Raw genomic sequence first — 7,047 nt, forward strand, 5'->3', positions numbered from 1 at the left:
ATTGATATAGATGTGGTGTTTTGCGAGATATCAGTATTAAACATATTAGAGGACGGGACCACACCCAGATTTAAGCAAATTTAAACCCCAGATACTCCTTCATTGTTGGATGACCTGTACCAAATTACAATTATGTATATTAATTTGCGACATAATTATAGCATTTTATAAGTTTTTGAATTACGGCATTTTGCGGATGGGGCAAAGATCTGATTCCGCCCATCTGCAATACGTTTCAACAACTATCATCAAGGCAGCTAAATTTCTGTTGAGGTTGTCGCTTGCTCGTCCCGTCATACGGTGGCACCATAATGGCATCTGGTGATGTAAGAAATCTAGCATCTAGAAGTAGGAGATAAAAGAGCACAAACCGTGTAGTTTAATATTTTAACTATTTTGAAAGCTCATTTAAAGCAGACAGTCCAGATATTGCGTATCGACTAAGTCTGTTTGACATGGTTCCAGACTTAAATTGGGACCGGATAATTAAGAAAGTTAGTAGTTAAGGATAACAAGCTATTGCTCAAAAATCACCAATTCCATTATTTTTAAAACAGTTCGACTGGCCTTATGGTTAATCATTATTAAAGCAACAACTCTCAGAGATATTTATACCCTATAATAAGTTTGCCACGATATTTGTAACACCCAAAAGGAACAGTTGGAAATTCTATAAAATGGGTATTTATATAAATGATCAGCGTAACAAGCTGAGTCGATTTAGCTATGTCTGTTTGTCTGTACGTCTGTCTGTCTGTCTGTCTGTCTCCTCAGCGTTTAGGTATCGACGTGACTTTTTCTCACCAAGAAAGTTCTTTTTTGTTGCCGATATCGGACAACTATAGCATATTGTTGACATAAAAACTGACCGATCGAACTCAAGTCTTTGTATGGAAAACGTTTTTATTTGACAAGGTATCGTCACGACATCTGGCATGGAGTATTGTCTAAGGCATCGGTGCGGTCTGCAAAGAAATTATTCAGAACAGATAAATATAACATATATGTAGCTGCCATACAAACTAACCGATCAAAATTAAGTTCCTGTAAGGAATATTTTTATTTGTGAAAGATATTATAACTTCGGTGCAACCAAAGTTAACGTCTTTTTAAAGCAGTTCGACTCGCCTTATGGTTAACTATGTATTATTCAAACAACAACTCTCAGAGATATTTTTAATTTTCCTAGGTTAGACAAATACATAGTACTGAAGATGCGAAGCACTTACTTCTTGCCAACGAGCATTTTGTGAAAGGATGCTTAGTAATATTTTCCGAACTGAATTTCACACTCAGTTAAATAGCCTATGTAAACTAGCGCATGCTCTTTGTATGTGTATGTATGTGCAAACTTACTTTTATACCATATATGTAAATAAATATATATGTTCATATTTGAGCTCGAAGTCCACTGAGCAAACATACCTAATGCAAATATCCAATTTCATTTCAAGCGAAACGATAAATATATAAAAATTCTCGCTTTATTAAATTTTGTTCTTATTTATTCTTTCGATCAGTTGTTTTTTTTGTTTTACTGTGGGCAAAATATTTGTGCGAAATTCGATCCGCGCATCAAATGTGTCCTCATCTGCACCAAAATAAATTTATTTGCTTCGAATCTTTTGCACATATGTGTGTATGTAGTCATGCGTATTTTTTGGCAAATACAACTTTATTTGGGTTTCCCATTTTCGATTCATTAACTTTCCAATGTTTGAGGTCGTGCCACGATCTGCGAATCGTCATGCTCATGTTATGGTCTGAGTTTAATCCGAAAAGGGCAAACCTGCACGGCACTAATCACATCTCCGATTGAACCATGAAAAATACAAAGTCACATACATCTGTATGTACATATCTGCACATTTTTTGTAGAATTAATATAATCAAAAATAACAGGTCTGAATTTGGGCAATCACAATCTCTTCTTAAAATTATGTACACGAGTATGTTCGGTATTTAGTACTACGCTTAACACTTCTCTTCATTCAAAGTGCCAACGTAGGACTGTACGTACGTACATACATACATACATACTTAGGGAGATACTTCTACGAATGTATATATACCAAATATCGGCTCAGTCAAAGGACAGGGCTTTTCAAGAATATGTCATGTTCTTATTATTTGAATACTGCTGATATTTTCGGCAGTCTGCTGTTGTTGTCGTTGATATTGTCACTGCGACTGCCAGCTTAGCTGGTGGACTAATGCCATGATTATTACATTCATGTGGTGTAGTGGTTATTATTATACCAATCCAATACCACAAAAGCAGTAAAATAACAATTATAATAAGCTGAGGACATACATCTTAACAATGTTTTGTGAGAATGTTCCTAGAGCCTAAAGGAAATTAAGGAAGGGTTAAAATCGTGTGTAACCAGACATTTCATACTCTTGCTACTAGTAATGATCAAAGGTGAAATAACGTCAGGTATTGACAAAACTATGTATTATATAAGAAAAGAAGGGCTCAGTTCGGGTGTAAACGAACATTTTATAATGGCAAGGATCAAAGCCGGCGAAATATTTTAAGGTGCATTAGCTGTGTTAGACAAACGAAAATCATTTTATGTAGTAGAGTTAGGATAATTTGTGGACCAATATCACATATTTACAGCATTAAACTACAATACATACAGTATATCCAATATTATACGTTTTTCTAATTTTGTTAAGATATCTTATTTATTTGTTGATATATGCGATATAAAGTCAACCGGAAGTTCAAAAATCTTTCTATTAGGTATATGGAGGCTAAGGGAATTATTGACCCGATTCCACCAATTTTTGACATACAGACATATTATTATCAGAAAAGGATTATTTCCGAATTTCTATAATACAAGTATATCTCACAGATAAGATGGGAACTGTGGTCTACATATTCGGTATATAAAGGCGTGAATAGCTTTAGTACGATGTGGATAGTTTTTAGTCATAAGATGGCTTACCTCCTAGGCACTAGTTTACGGATACACTGATTCTTTCTAGATTTGTATTCTGGTGAAAGAATCAGATAGAATTTAAAATTGTGTTATATGGGAAGTAGGCGTGATTTGTATCTGATTTTCGTACTATAATATAGGAATTTCATAATAATATATATTACCTACTGAACTTGGTTGAAATCAGTCAAGTACATAGGTCGCGAGATATGGTTTTTCACCTACCATAAATTTGGCATCGGCTTTTATAAAGCCCTTTTGTAGATACCACCTCGGGTGCAAAATTTGATGTTTTTGGTATTTAAATTAATTTATAAATTTATCACGCTTTCAGTAGTTTTTAACAAAACCGCTCTTGCCCACTTTTTACAGATTTTCAAACCACATGTGCCACACCAGTTTTGTGTTTTAATTTGGAGCTTAGTTATGGCACTTTATAAGTTTTCGATTTATGGCGTGGCAAGGGTCCGGTTTTGCCCATCTGAAATACAACCCTTCCTCAACGCCAAGGAATATATGTATGTACCAAGTTTCATCAAGATATCTCAATTTTTACTCAAGTTATCTCTTGCACGGGCCGACGGTATATATTATATAATACATAGTCTATGCAATATACATACGTTCAGTAAATTTTGCTAAGATACCATACATATTAGCAGGTATGTACAAAATAAATTTAACTCGAAGTTTGAAAATCTTATATTAGCTGTATGGTAGATACGGGTAGAATTTACCCAATTTTATCTATTTTTGGCATTACACTACATATAATTAACAGAAAAACATGCATTCATTAAGGAACCTCACATATCATCGCCAGTATATAAGGAGTAAAGTCAACCGGATGTTTGAAAATACTGATATTAGTTATATGGGGGCTAGGGCAAGTGTCCACCTGATTTTAGCCAATTTATTTGCAAAGGTGCGCTGTTATTAGAAAAACACACTCACTCACTACTAAGATAACTCACATATTGGCCGATTCAACACACAGACAAACTATTATCTGGAAAGGTTTGTCTCCGAATTTAAATTTTATATCTCACAAACTGACTGATGTTTTCGCTAAAAAGACAGATATTGGCGCTAAGGTCCACATCTGCGGTATCTGGTACGGTCCGATTTTGACAATTTTTAGACTTGAGATGGTATACCTTAAAGGCACTATTTGTGCAAAGTTTAATGCCGGTATATTCATTGGTGCTTGATTTCTATACTGGAGAGTAAAATAATAAGATGGAATTTAAAGTTGTGTTATATGGGAAGTAGGCGTGTTTTTTGTCACCTTCCAAATTTGGTGGAAATTGTTCGAGGAGCTCCTGAGATATGGGTTTTCGTGGGGGTGCCACACCTCTCGTCTAATTTTGACCATTTTTATGTGAGGACTTACATCACCACATATCTTTAATTTATTTATTTTTGTTACTAAACTTTCTTATAATTAAAACTGAAAATGATGAAAATGAATTATCTTAAAATTTAAAAGTTTATATGGCTACGTAGTGTTGCGCTCCATGACGTCTGTATCATGTATGCAAATGTCATCTCGAGTGTAAAATTGAAAGCATTTAGTTATTAATTTATAGCAATTATAGTCGTTTTTAACAAAACCGTTATATAGGGAGTAAGTGGGGTTATCATCTGATTTCACCTAATTTCACATTGTCGTAAGAGATGTCAAAAGTATTTGTCCTGTGCAAATTTTATATTCTACAGCGACATTTTGTAAGAGTATGTATAATAATAAATTATATTGATATATTTTCTTCCATACTAATTTAGGGATGTATATTTGGAGTAAGTAAGAATATGTGGCAGACTATGATGAGGCCTTAAAGCGTATTGCCCCTTTGAAACTTGAGAAATATTTAAGAGGAACATTTTATATCAAAGTAATTTCATAATATCTTGAGTCACCTATAAGCCTCTATAACAAAATACATTAAAAATACTAGGATAGTGACTGCCCAATTATAAGGAGTTAAATTATATTTAACAAGTTAGAAACGGCTAAGTTCCGGTGTAACCGAACATTTTGTACTCTCGCCAAGTAAAGTGGTATACGAGATGTTCGTATGTACAATATTTTAAAGAACAGTAGAAAGTGTTGCATCCGTTATTTACCATGGCAGTGATATTAGTTAGACTAAATTTATTCAAATCATGAATTGATTGTATATAAAATGCATTATAACCGTATAGAATAATATGAAAAGAAATTGTTTTTGAAAAGGAATACAAATATGTACTTCTTATATTAATATCATTATACATGTTGAACTTAAAAGTAATAAATATTATCAACTTAAAAAAATATTTCATATATATAATTTATATGTAATCTTGACAATTTTAAACACACGATTTTATAATAATCTTATACATAGGTATATACTTACATATATTAGGTCAAGTAAAAAGCTCGTTCGGTTTTTATCAAAGAGATGACGTTATTGTCCATAGTACTAGTGCGTCGTGTCGCATCATCTCATACTATACGGCGCTGAAAACGTGTTTACTCGCGCTGAAAGCTTGTCTTTAACAGTTTTTCGATTGATTGACTCAGTACGTTGTGAGCGCTCATCAAAGATGTACACCAGCAAAGAGAAAATTCAAAAAGAAGCTCGATGTTTAGGTGCTACACGAATTAACGCAAAAAAACATGATGGATCGAATTTCCATCTGCGGATCCCTGCTGAATCGCAACAAAATCGACCCGTTTCTGAAGCGGATTGTGACTGGCGATGAAAAATGGGTCACTTACGACAACATCGAGCGCAAACGGTCGTGGTCAAAGCTCGGGGAAGCGGCCCAGACGGTGGCCAAGACCGGATTGACGGCCAGGAAGGTTTTGCTGTGTTTGGTGGGTTTGGCAAGGAATCATCTACTACGAGCTGCTCTCCTATGGCCAAACGATCAATTCGGCCCTCTACTGCCAACAACTGGACCGCTTGAAGGCAGCACTCATCCAGAAGCGGCCATCTTTGATCAACAGAGGCCGAATTGTGTTCCATCAGGACAACGCCAGGTCACACACATCTTTGGTGACGAGCCAGAAGCTCTGGGAGCTCGTATGGGAGGTCCTTATGCACCCACCTTATAGTCCGGACCTGGCACCAAGTGATTGCCATCTTTTCCTGTCCATGGCGAACTCGCTTAATGGTGAGAAGTTGGCCTCAAGAGAGGCCTGTAAAATGGCTATCCGAGTTTTTTGCCAATAGGAACGCAGCCTTCTACGAGAGGGGTATAATGAAGTTGGCATCTCGTTGGCAAAAAGTTTACAAACAAAACGGTGCATATTTTACTTAAATCGGACAAATGTACACAAAGTTATCATTTTTTGAAAAATCAATAAAAAACCGAACGAACTTCATCTAATATTTATACTTTGAACAAAAAAAAAAAACTCTTCAACTGGAACTAAAGGGGAAAATTTAATTAGTCTTACTTTGCAATCAAGTTCCATGCCATTATTTGTTGAATCTGCAACATGCAAGTTCGACAAATTAATTTTTGGGTTTATTTCTAGAAGTGCCAACACCCTGAACTCATTTTCCACAAGAGGTAGTTCATTTAGTGCACTTTATTTTAAGTCTTTTTTATTATAAAGACTTTCTAAAACATCTTTAAGTCCTTTTTGGTCAAACTCATCATATTTTCTTAGGTTTTCCTCAATTAGAATAATATGTATTATGCCTGCTCGTTATTATTTTCAATAACATCTTGCTATTCAATCCGATACTCTGGACACATCTGGGCTCAATGTTCTATACCAAATTATAACCGGTTTGGTAAGTTTTTTAACAAAATCGCTACCGTCTATAAAGGACATGGCAATCCCACTTTCTGTTAAATTATTATTATCTTACCCATATCATCTTCATAACCACTGTCCGGTGCTCTTCTAATAGCTTTAAGAAATTTATACATTGATGTAAAATTTATCGCTGCATATAACGGTCAAAAATACCAGCAATGAAAATTTCGGCCAAACGTGAAGGAAGGTTCTGAATTTTCGCTCTAGGTTTTACCATTCGAACACGTTCCTCAGGTCGAGAGGTATTTATAAATATTATATTTCTACATTACT

This window comes from Bactrocera oleae, chromosome 6, assembly GCF_042242935.1.
Source record: "Bactrocera oleae isolate idBacOlea1 chromosome 6, idBacOlea1, whole genome shotgun sequence".
NCBI lineage: Eukaryota > Metazoa > Arthropoda > Insecta > Diptera > Tephritidae > Bactrocera > Bactrocera oleae.